Here is a 10,821-nt window from a genome sequence, read left to right on the forward strand (position 1 = left end):
CCTGGAAGCAGTGGCGTGGGCTCTATAGCTCATCCCTGGCCTGGCCAGCAGCAGCAGCTTCTTTCTGCTCCTCCTCATGGTCCTCTTCCTCCTCACCTTCATCTTTGTCCTCCTCATCATCGTCCTTGTCTGCCTCCTCCTCTTCTTTGTGCTTCTTGTCCTCGTCCTCCTCCTCAAGTCTCTGTACCCCATCCTGCTTGTCCTTCATTTTGCTTTTCTGCTGCCTTTGTGATGCCCTACGTCTCGTTGCCAAACTGCTCGGCGTACGCTTCATCGTTGGTGATGAGGAAGTTGTTGAAGATGGTGCCAGACTTGACCTGCCAGAGGTCTAGGCCCAGCACGACAAAGTTTTCATAGGCATAGATACTGGTATCAGGAGAGTATTTGCAGTTGTCTCTGGGTAGATCCAAGCGCCCTTGTAATCCGGGTTGTCCATCTGCTGGGGCTTCCACTCGCCCTTGTAGTCTGGGTTCTGAACCACCAGTGGTTCCCATTCGCTGTCCACCTCTTCATCCCAACCCTCAGGCTTCTTAGCACTGGGGTCAGGGATGTGCTCAGGCTGTCCAGTCCTCAAGTTTGGAGTCTGTGGGATCATCCATCTTGGCCGACTCACCCCGGCATTGCAGCTTTGAACCATGAGGATCCTTTATCTTCTTGGGTGGCAGGAAGGCCCAAACATCTTCCAGGGAGCTGACTCCACCTGGCTATTGTCAATTTTCACCTCCTAGGTCTTATCAGGCTGCACAACCAGTGTGTACAGGTGTGTGAATTCATCATCCTTGCAGCGATGTCCTTGTTGATCAACATGTTCTTGCCCTTATAGTTGAAGAGGACATGAATCTTCTTGGTGCCAGGGCCACAGACATCAGGGCCAAACATAATGTTGTGTTCAGAGTCACCATGCATGTCTGTCCGGTCCAAACCCTTTGGAAATAGCTTCCCATAGCTGCCCCCACATTCAATGTTCTGCTCGCGTTGCACAGTAAACCATACCACCAGTGTCTGGTCCTTTTTGCTGAAAGGCTCAAACCGGGTGCACAGGGCGTAAAAGCAGGCATCTTGGCTTGTCTGCAGCCCTTTATCTTTCTCCAGGCCACTGCAGATCTTTCGAGCACTGAGGACAAATTTGCCAAAATCCGACTTGTGTTTGGATTCAACCCAGTGGCTGGTCCACCCTTCTCCGTCCAGAGACTGCTATTTGAAGCAGAGGCGGGACCAACTGCAGCCAGGCTGAAAAGGCCGAGCAGCACCGGCTCGGGTGGCAGTGTGGTGGGTGGAGTGGGAGGCGGTGCATGGACCCTGCAATTCACCTCTCCAACAGCAGCTCTGCAGTAGGAACCTGCAATGTGTCATAGTATGTTTAAAAGAAAACCCACCTTGGTTCTATTTCCTGACTGTACAGTTATCATGATAGAAACATATTTCCTCATCATAAGAGAGAGGTATTGCCCCTTTTCCAATCAAGCCTTTATGTTTTAGAATTTGGGTTCTTCTCCACTGGTGTGTGTGTAGGAGAGTAAGGGGCAGGTTGTACAACAACTCCTCCGTATTTCAGTGGCTGTCAGGAAAAAATTCTTCCAGCTCTTTCTCGGAAAAGGAATAAACCTGATGCTGAGGATGGGACAGTGATGTGGAAGAGACTGGTGGTTGGAATGAAAAAAGGAGTCGCCTGACTAGAAAAAAAAGGAGGGGATCTAGGGACTGGAAGGGGATTGGGTTCAGGGGTTTTCTTAAGAGGTGTAGACATGTCTCTCTTATGTGGCCATGTCCAGGGCTGTCAAGGTTAAGTGCAGGGGCCTTGACAGCAAAGCAAGTCTCTGTCCTGTGCCAGCCTGTTGGTTGTGGGAAGATGGTACTGAAGGTACCTAGGTGACTCCTGCGGAGCAATGGGGCCTGCTAAATGCAGGGGGGCCTGCTAAATGCAGGGGGGCCTGCTAAATGCAGGGGGGGCTGCTAAATGGAGGGGGGCCTGCTAAATGCAGGGGGGCCTGCTAAATGGAGGGGGGCCATATCCCAGGAAAAGTATGCTCTGTATGGAGCAACAGCAAGAACAGAAAACTCAATGAACTGCACCCTGTCTTTGACATCTGCTAAGGCCAGGGGTTCTCTTAGGAGCCAATGAAGGGCTTAGGGAATCTCATTTCCACTCACATTGGAAGCTCCTTTAGCCAAGCCTAAGGAAGCTTAGGTTAATTTGAGAAAAACCAAGGAACGTGAGGTTTCTTCTACCTGAATGATTACACATTAAATGATCAGATAACTATCACACAGAACAAAGGCGAGGGACTATTAAGAATAGGTCCAAATACAGAGAAAATAGTATCATGTTAGGAGATAACTGGAGGGAAATAGAGCTAGAAATCTCTATTTCCTGTCTTCCCAAGAAAGGAAAATAAACTCCAAACTAATGAATGGTCCAAACAAATAGTAAAACAAGGAAACAGGTTCCCAAACAAGTGGCTTTGTACCACAGAAGCATTGAGTGAACCTGAAAGCCAAGCCAGCAGTACAATTCAGCTTCCAAGAAAACAAGCCCCCTAGTGGACTGCACCGACAAACTTGCAGGGTCAAATCACCTGCGGCAGAGGAATCCCTGGGTGCCGACCCACCACACTCAGGTCTGAGGATTAGGGACTAGCCAAAAAGTACTCAGAAGTTAGTGAAGCTGTGACAAGCTGTTCACAAGTGTGCCGACCCGCTTATAGAAAGCCTTGCATTCCCTGTGCTTTAAAAACATAAATATCACAAAACTATTCTCTTACACAGGTTTCCGAAAACCAATGTGCACTAAAGTATACTTAGAATTAGACTGTACGAGTTACTTACATAAAATGTCCATGTTTTAAGACTATGCATAGGAAAAAAAAGTATAGTAGGGTTCTCCAGGGAAACAGAACCAATAGGAAATATATATGGTATAAAGAATGAGCTCACATGATTGTGGAAGCTGTTAAGTCCCAAGACACGCAGGGCAAGTAGGCAAGCAGGAGCAGATCCAGTCCAAAGGCCTGCAGGCTTAGAGACTCAGGAGTCAGGAAGCAGGAAAAAAACACGTGTCCCAGCTTGAAGGCAGCCAGCCTGGAGGAATTTTCTTATTAGAGGACGGGTGGGNTAGGCCCAGCACGACAAAGTTTTCAGGATTAGGGACTAGCCAAAAAGTACTCAGGATTAGGGACTAGCCAAAAAGTACTCAGAAGTTAGTGAAGCTGTGACAAGCTGTTCACAAGTGTGCCGACCCGCTTATAGACAGCCTTGCATTCCCTGTGCTTTAAAAACATAAATATCACAAAACTATTCTCTTACACAGGTTTCCGAAAACCAATGTGCACTAAAGTATACTTAGAATTAGACTGTACGAGTTACTTACATAAAATGTCCATGTTTTAAGACTATGCATAGGAAAAAAAGTATAGTAGGGTTCTCCAGGGAAACAGAACCAATAGGAAATATATATGGTATGAAGAATGAGCTCACATGATTGTGGAAGCTGTTAAGTCCCAAGACATGCAGGGCAAGTAGGCAAGCAGGAGCAGATCCAGTCCAAAGGCCTGCAGGCTTAGAGACTCAGGAGTCAGGAAGCAGGAAAAAAACACGTGTCCCAGCTTGAAGGCAGCCAGCCTGGAGGAATTTTCTTATTAGAGGACGGGTGGGGTGGAGGATGGGCGAAGGGAGGGAGTGTCAGCCTTTTTGCTCTATTTAGGCCTTCAATTAATTTGGTTGAGGTCCATTTCAGGGAGAACAATCTGCTTTACTCAGCATAACTATTTAAATGTTAATCTCATTCAAAAACACTCTCACAGAAACACCCAAAATAATATTTGACCAAACACTGGGGACCAAGTGGCCCAGTCAAGTTTACACATAAAATTAACCACCACAACACTGACTGGTGTGGCTCAGTGGGTTGGGCATCTTCCTGCAAACCAAAAGGTCACCGGTTCAATTCCGGTCAGGGCACATGCCTGGGTTGTGAAAGGTTTTCTTAGGCTCCACTGAGGAAGAAAATGCCAATCAGACACAAAGTTAGGCAGTATAGAGCTTTACTGGGGTTTGCACACCCAGGCGAGGTTCTCCAGTCCACAGAGTGGGGCCAGGGAAGTTGTGCCCAAGCAGCGAATGTGGCGGGATTTTATTTTGGTTGGCTCTCTTCGTGGGAGCTGGGGATTGGTCCCCATTGAAAAAAAAAAAAACGGCAATACATCATTGGTGGTTTTTTCCTCGGGCTCAAGTAGCGATGTGGATATCCACTTTGGCAAAGCCCGCCCTTTTGGATCTCTGGTTTGACGTCAGCCGTCCTTTCCGGGTTGTAGTTCAGCCCCCATTTTGTCCTACCCCACCCATCCTGACATTCCGACCTCTTGGATAGGATAAGGGGCACCGTGTTCGGTCTGGTTACTTCCTGCTGTCGGGGGATGTACAGGGGAGGGGCTAGAGGTCGGCCGTGTCTGGTTCGTCAGGGAGGGGCAAGTAGGTTTTCTAACAGCAGATTTTCTAACACCGGGAGGATAACGGAGGGGGAAGGGGTCGGGATTTGCGCGATCTGAAGAGTGGCGCCTCATAGTTGGAGAACATCCCGTCCTAAAAGCGGAATAGGGCAGGAGGGTAAGACAAGGATTGAATGGGAAAAGGGAAAGCCTTCCAGACTGCAGCTAAGCAGGAGGTTTACCACGGGTGAGATGGGGTCCCGTCAACCCCTATGACTGAGATCTGGGAAGGAGTAAGAGGTCCTGAAAAAGATGGTAAAACAGAGTAGGCAGCCCCCGTGTCCACTAGGAAAGAGATGGACTTACCCGCTACCTGCAGTGTTACCCTGGGCTCCACGAGGGTGATGGGGGTCTTCGAGTCTGGGCAGCTCCAGTCATCTAGGAGTCCGAGAAGTTCTGGCGTGGCCAGGGAAGAATCCACACCTTGATCGGCTGGTCCCCCACGTGGAGGCACTTGTCCCCACGTGGGGACAAGCCTCCCTCCAGTGGCCAAGCTGTTGGCAATTGGGGCAAGGCTTTGTTGGTGGCTGAGGTTGAGGACACTGGCGGGCCCAGTGCCCTTCTTTGCCACACTTGAAACAGGCTCCCAGTGGGGTGTTTTTTTGCCCAGACTTAGGCTTCCCCCTCCCCCGTGCTGGTGTTTACCACCAGCCACAGGACCACTAGCATGGCTTGGGTTTGCAGGGCTACCTTTTGCTGTAGGTGAGCCTGGTGGGCAGCCTCAGCCTCTGCTTCCCAGTTATTGAAAACCTTAAATGCCATATTTACCAGATCTTGGATGGGGGTTTGGGGGCCATCCTTGGCCTTTTTTGGTTTTCTTCTAATATCTGGGGCCGACTGGGAGATGAAGTGACCCCAGTGGCCCCAGCATTAGAAGCCAGGTCAAGGTGGGTATGGAGCACCATTGCCTTGGTTAGTCTGTTGAGAAACAGCACCGGATTTTCTCCAGGGCCTTGGGTGACCTCTCTGAGCTTATGGTAATTGACTGCTTTCTGGGCAGATTGGTGCATACCTGCTATCAGGCACTCGACCATTTAGTCATGGTGCCTCCGACCCACCTGTCCTACCTGGTAGCCCCAGCCTGGTTCCACCTCTGGCACGGCTTCAGCCCCTACTGGCATGAAGGGTTTGGTCTGCATGAGCCCTAGCTGCAGCCCGGATGTGGTCGCACTTGACCGGGGTCATGGTGGAAGTTAAAATGATGTGCAGGTCATGCCATGTGAGGTCATAAGCCTGGACTAGGTACTGGAATTCCCTGATAAAATTGGTAGGGTTAGTGGAGAACGAGCCTAGGCATTTCTCAATTGAAAAGAGGTCAGGTGGTGAGAAGGGAACATGGACCCGAACAACACCTTCTGCTCCTGCCACTTCCCAGAGGGGGAAAATATGGGAGTCTAGGGGCTCTAGATTCAGGCGGGAGTGGGTGTGTGAGCTAAAGGGGTAAGAAAGGTCTCCAGAGGGATGGGGAGAATCAGCTGAGAGGGGAGGGCTGGGGCTGGAGGAGTCGTTGGTGGGAGCTAATAAGGAGGGGGAGAAGGAGGGGAAGCAAGATCTTCAGGAGAATCAGAGAAGGAGTAGGCTTAGGTGGTTCTGGGGCAGTAGGCTTAGGAGGCTATGTGGGTTCAGAATTTCCTCGGGCTAGAGGATTTGAGCTGTGGAGCACTGAGTGCACAGATCAGGGCGGGAGCACAAGGCCCAAAAGCCCTGAATGTATGGGACCTCAGACCATTTTCCAGTCCATCTGCAAAAATTATCTAGGTCAGTAAGGGTAATGAAATTGAAAGTGCCTTCAGGAGGCCAGGTTTCATGATTATTGAGCTGATATAACGCCCGGCCGTAGTAGATAAAAAAATCAGCTGTTTTCCGCTGGAGGCCAGGATCAATTGTTGGCAGATTTTTTCAGGAGGCACCCTAGAGGTGACTTAGGGTCTGGTTTGGACTCCTGCCGCCCCATTCCTGGTCCCACGAGGAGCAGCAGATGGGAATTGGCATCCCTCAACCTAATCTGCTGATCCAGTCGGGTAAAAATGGGGATCTGGGCTCAGGGACGTCTCCTCCAGTGCCCAGAACCTCTCAGCAGAGGAAGAGCAGTCTCTCTCAGAAGGGTCACCCCGATGCAGCGCTGCGATTTGGTGGAGAGCAGTCTCCCAGCAGACGGGGGCCTGGAATCAGTGTTCAGGGACCAGAAACTTAAGGGCAACGGCACTTACCCTGGTTCTTTGTCTGGACTGGTGGGGTGGCCGCGAGGCCTCCTCGGGGAGTAGGGAGAGGAGCGGTCTTCAGCAGACAACAACCTCCTGGGTTTTGGCACCAAATGAAAGGTTTTCTTAGGCTCCACCGAGGAAGAAAATGCCAATCAGCTACAAAGTTAGGCAGTATAGAGCTTTATTGGGGTTTGCCCACCAGGCGAGGTTCCCCCGTCTGTAGAGAGGGGAGTAGGGCCGGGGAAGTCACGCCCAAGCAGGGAATATCTGGGGTTTTATTTGGTTAGCTCCCCGTGGGAGCTGGGGATTGGTCCCCATTGAACAAACCGGCAATATATCATTGGTGGCTTAGGTTGCTATGCGGATATCCACTTTGGCAAAGCCTGCCCTTTTGGCTCTCTGGTTTGACGTCAGCCGTCTTTTCCTGGTTGTAGTTCAGCGGCCATTTTGTCCTACCCTGCCCATCCTGACAGGTTGCAGGCCAGGTCCTCAGTGGGAAGCGTGCAACATGCAACCGATTGATGTTTCTTCCTCTCTTTCTCCCTCCCTTACCCTCTCTATAAAAATAAATAAAATCTTTTAAAAATAGAATTGACTACCACAAAAAGGAATATATCAAAATTCCTTAAAGTCAATGTATTGGATAATAAATTTCCCTTGAATTTTTCCTGTATTGTTTCAAATGGCATATTGCATTTCCTTATCTTAAATAATTCCTGTTTCTTTCATGCTCTTAGTTTCATATGTTCAATCACTTTTGGTTCTTGTCAAATTAATTTATGAAAGATAATTACTAAAACACAGCTCTTTGGAAAACCTAAACAGAGAACTGACATCTTTGCTAAATATTATTTTAAAATTTATTATTGATTTTAGAGAGAGAGGGAAACATTGATTTGTTTTTCCATGTATTTTATTCATTGGTAGGTTTTTTAAAATCATTTTTTAATTTTCAATTACAGTTGATGTACATTATTATATTGGTTTTGAGTGTACACCACAGTGATTAGACATTACATAACTTGATAAGCGATCATCCCAATAAATCTTGCATCCACCTGACACCATGTATATTTACTATACTATTATTGATTATACTCCCTATGCTGTACTTTATATCCCCACAGCTATTCTGTAACAACCAATTTGTACTTATCAATCCCTTTACCTTTACACCCTTTTCCCCACCCCCCCATCTGACAACCATCAAAATGTTCTCTGCATCTATGATTCTGTTTCTGTTCTGCTTGTTCATTTATTTTGTTTTCTCGATTCAATTATTGATAGATGTGTATTGATTGCCATTTTACTGTTTATATTTTTTATTTTCTTCTTAAAGAAGATACTTTAATATTTCATATAATACTGATTTGGTGGTGATAAACTCTTTTAGCATTTTCTTGTCTAAGAAGCTTTGTCTTTTGAATCTAAATAACAGCTTTGCTGGGTAATCTGGGTTGTAGGTCTTTGCTTTTCATGACTTTGACTATTTCTTGCCAATCCCTTCTAAACCACAAAGTTTCTCCTGAGTAATCAGTTGACAGTCTTATGGGAACTCCCTTGTAGGTAACAAACTGCTTTTCTCTTGCTGCTTTTAAGATTTTTCTTTGTATTCAACATTTGGCATTTTAGTTATGATGTGTCTTTGTGTGGGCCTGTTTGGATTCATCTTGTTTGGGGTTCTCTGCACTTCCTGGACTCAAGTGTCTATTTCCTTGACCAGTTAGGGAAGATTTCTGTCCTTATTTTTCAAACAGGTTTTCAAATGCTTGCTCTCTCCTCATTCCAACAGCCCCATGAAGTGAGTGTTGGTATGCTTGAAGTTGTCCCAGAGGCTCCTAACACTGCCCTCATTTTTTTTTTGTGGGAGTTCTTTTTTTGTTCTTATTGGGTTTTTTTTTGCTTCTTTATATTCCAAATTGCTGATTTAATAGCTTCATCCATTTTACTGTTGAACTCCTATAAATTATTGTTTATTTCAGTTAGTGACTGGATCCTTTTTATGCTGTTGAGGTTCTAAGTTCCTTGAGCATCCTTATAACCAGTGTTTTGAACTCTGCATCTAGTTGGTTGCTTGTCTCTGTTTTGTTTAGTTCTTTTTCTAGAGTTTTATTCTGTCCTTTCATTTCGGCCATATAGCTTTGTTGTCTCGTTTCAGCAGCCTCCCTGTGTTTGTTTCTATGTACTAGGTAGTGTTGCTATGATCCCCCGTCTTGGTAGCACGGCCTAATGTAGTAGGTGTCCTGTATGGTCCCGTCACCTAAGCTGGGTAATCAAGGTGTGCCCACCATGTGGGCTGTGTACACCCTCCTCTTACAGCTGAGCCTTTATTGCTATTGGTAAACCAATGAGATTTACCCAGGCCAATCAGCTGCAACAACTGTGACTTCTGACCACCAACCTCTAACCTCCATGGGGGACCAGCTATGCAGGGGCCCCACTCCACAGAGCAGGACCTACTTCAGCAGGTCTCTGGTGCCCACTAAGTTGCCCCTTGAGTGTGCCAATTGTGCAGGTGGTGCTCCCATATGCTCTGAAGCTGTCCACTGGGTGTGCTGGCTCTGGGACCTCCTGGGACGTGCTAACCAAGGTCAGCCACCATCTGTGTTCTGCCCTGGGGCCACCTGGCACAAGCTACAGAACGATCACAGATGGCTACTATTTGTGCTGGGCTTGGAGGTGCTCAGGCAAGGCCAACCTGTAAACCAAGGGTGGCTGCTAGTGCCAGGCCTGGGGCCACTTAGCAAGAGGTACAGGGCTTGCTGAGGCCAGATGCTGTTTGCGTTAAGATAATTTAGAAAAATGAGAACCATGAACTGAGACAAGCTATTTGTATGAAAAAGGCACTATAAACAGCTTGGGTGGGCCTGAAAATTGAATCAAGAAGGGTCTGGGAATCACCAGGGTGGGGCAGAGTGAGCCAGGTTGATGGAGTCTCAGACATGACGTCCGCCTAGTGCTCTGGGTGGGGAGGGCTCATCAAAGGAAGAGTGGCCTCTACCAGCAATTCTTTGTGGGAGAAAGCTGCCCCCCAGCTCCTACCCTGATGTCAGACAATTCAGCTCATCCCTGTGCCTTTCAAGCTGCTGTCCCCATGCTGGAGCTCAGAGGGAGTGAGTCCAAGTAAGTCTATGAATGGACCTTTTAAGAGAAATTGCCTAGGACTACAGAAGTTTCCATCTTCCTCAGTCTCTACTGGTTTTTATAGCCAAGAGTTACAGGAACTTCTCTACCTGGCAGTGAAACCCATGGCTGGGGCGCACCTGGTATGGGGCTGGGACCCCTTGCTTCGGAAATAGCCCTCCTGATTTTTATCTGCCACAACTGGGTGTGGGACAAGCCCATTCCATATTTCTGTTCCTCCTACCAGTCTCGATGTGTTTTTTCTTTAATTCCATAGTTGTAGGATTCCAGAAGTGCAATTTCTGGCACTTAGTGATAGTTGTTCTGTAGTTTCAGTGTAATTTTGATATGGTTGTGCAAGAAGGTTAAGTACTGAGTTTACCTATTCCACCATCTCGACCGGACACTGGTTAACTTTTGTATGTGCTCTGATTGGGGATCTAACCCTCAACCTCAGTATGTCAGGACAATGCCCTAACCATTTAAGCTAACCCAACCAGGGCCTGTAAAAAGTCATTATTAACACTCTGAGAGACCCTATCACTCTCCATGATGTGTGTTGTTCCCCTTTTTTGCAAAGAAAAAACAATAAATGCAACTTGTTCAACTATTTAAAAAAAGAGAGAATTGTATAGAAGATCTTTTAACAAATGTCACAAAAACAGAAAAAAAGGCAAAAAAATGGGTGACAATTCTCCAAAGTCTCAAACTGACTAAAAATGCCTTCATAAAAATGTAAAAGGTAAATAACAATCATCTCAATATATTCAATGTTTTGCTGAATATGAAAAATACTGTTTTTATTAGTTTGTAGAAGCATTATTTTATTCAATGTCTTATTACATCAATTTTTAAAAAAGAAACTAAATTTAAACAATATTTAAATGAAGATATCTATCTCATTTTAAGTCGATGCAAATTTTCACTAATTTTGAACTCTGTATTAGCATATTAACATTTGGGGAATTTTTGGAAACATACATTATTATATATAAAAACTGTCTTATAAG

At 46.6% G+C, this 10,821-nt stretch overlaps 1 pseudogene; it reads right to left on the reverse strand.

Moving 5' to 3' along the window:
* Positions 1-22: 22 nt before the first annotated feature.
* Positions 23-5,669, reverse strand: LOC119001463 (calreticulin-like; annotated as a pseudogene).
* Positions 5,670-10,821: the final 5,152 nt, after the last annotated feature.

This window comes from Sturnira hondurensis, unplaced genomic scaffold, assembly GCF_014824575.4.
Source record: "Sturnira hondurensis isolate 20B ecotype Veracruz unplaced genomic scaffold, ASM1482457v3 Scaffold0016663, whole genome shotgun sequence".
NCBI lineage: Eukaryota > Metazoa > Chordata > Mammalia > Chiroptera > Phyllostomidae > Sturnira > Sturnira hondurensis.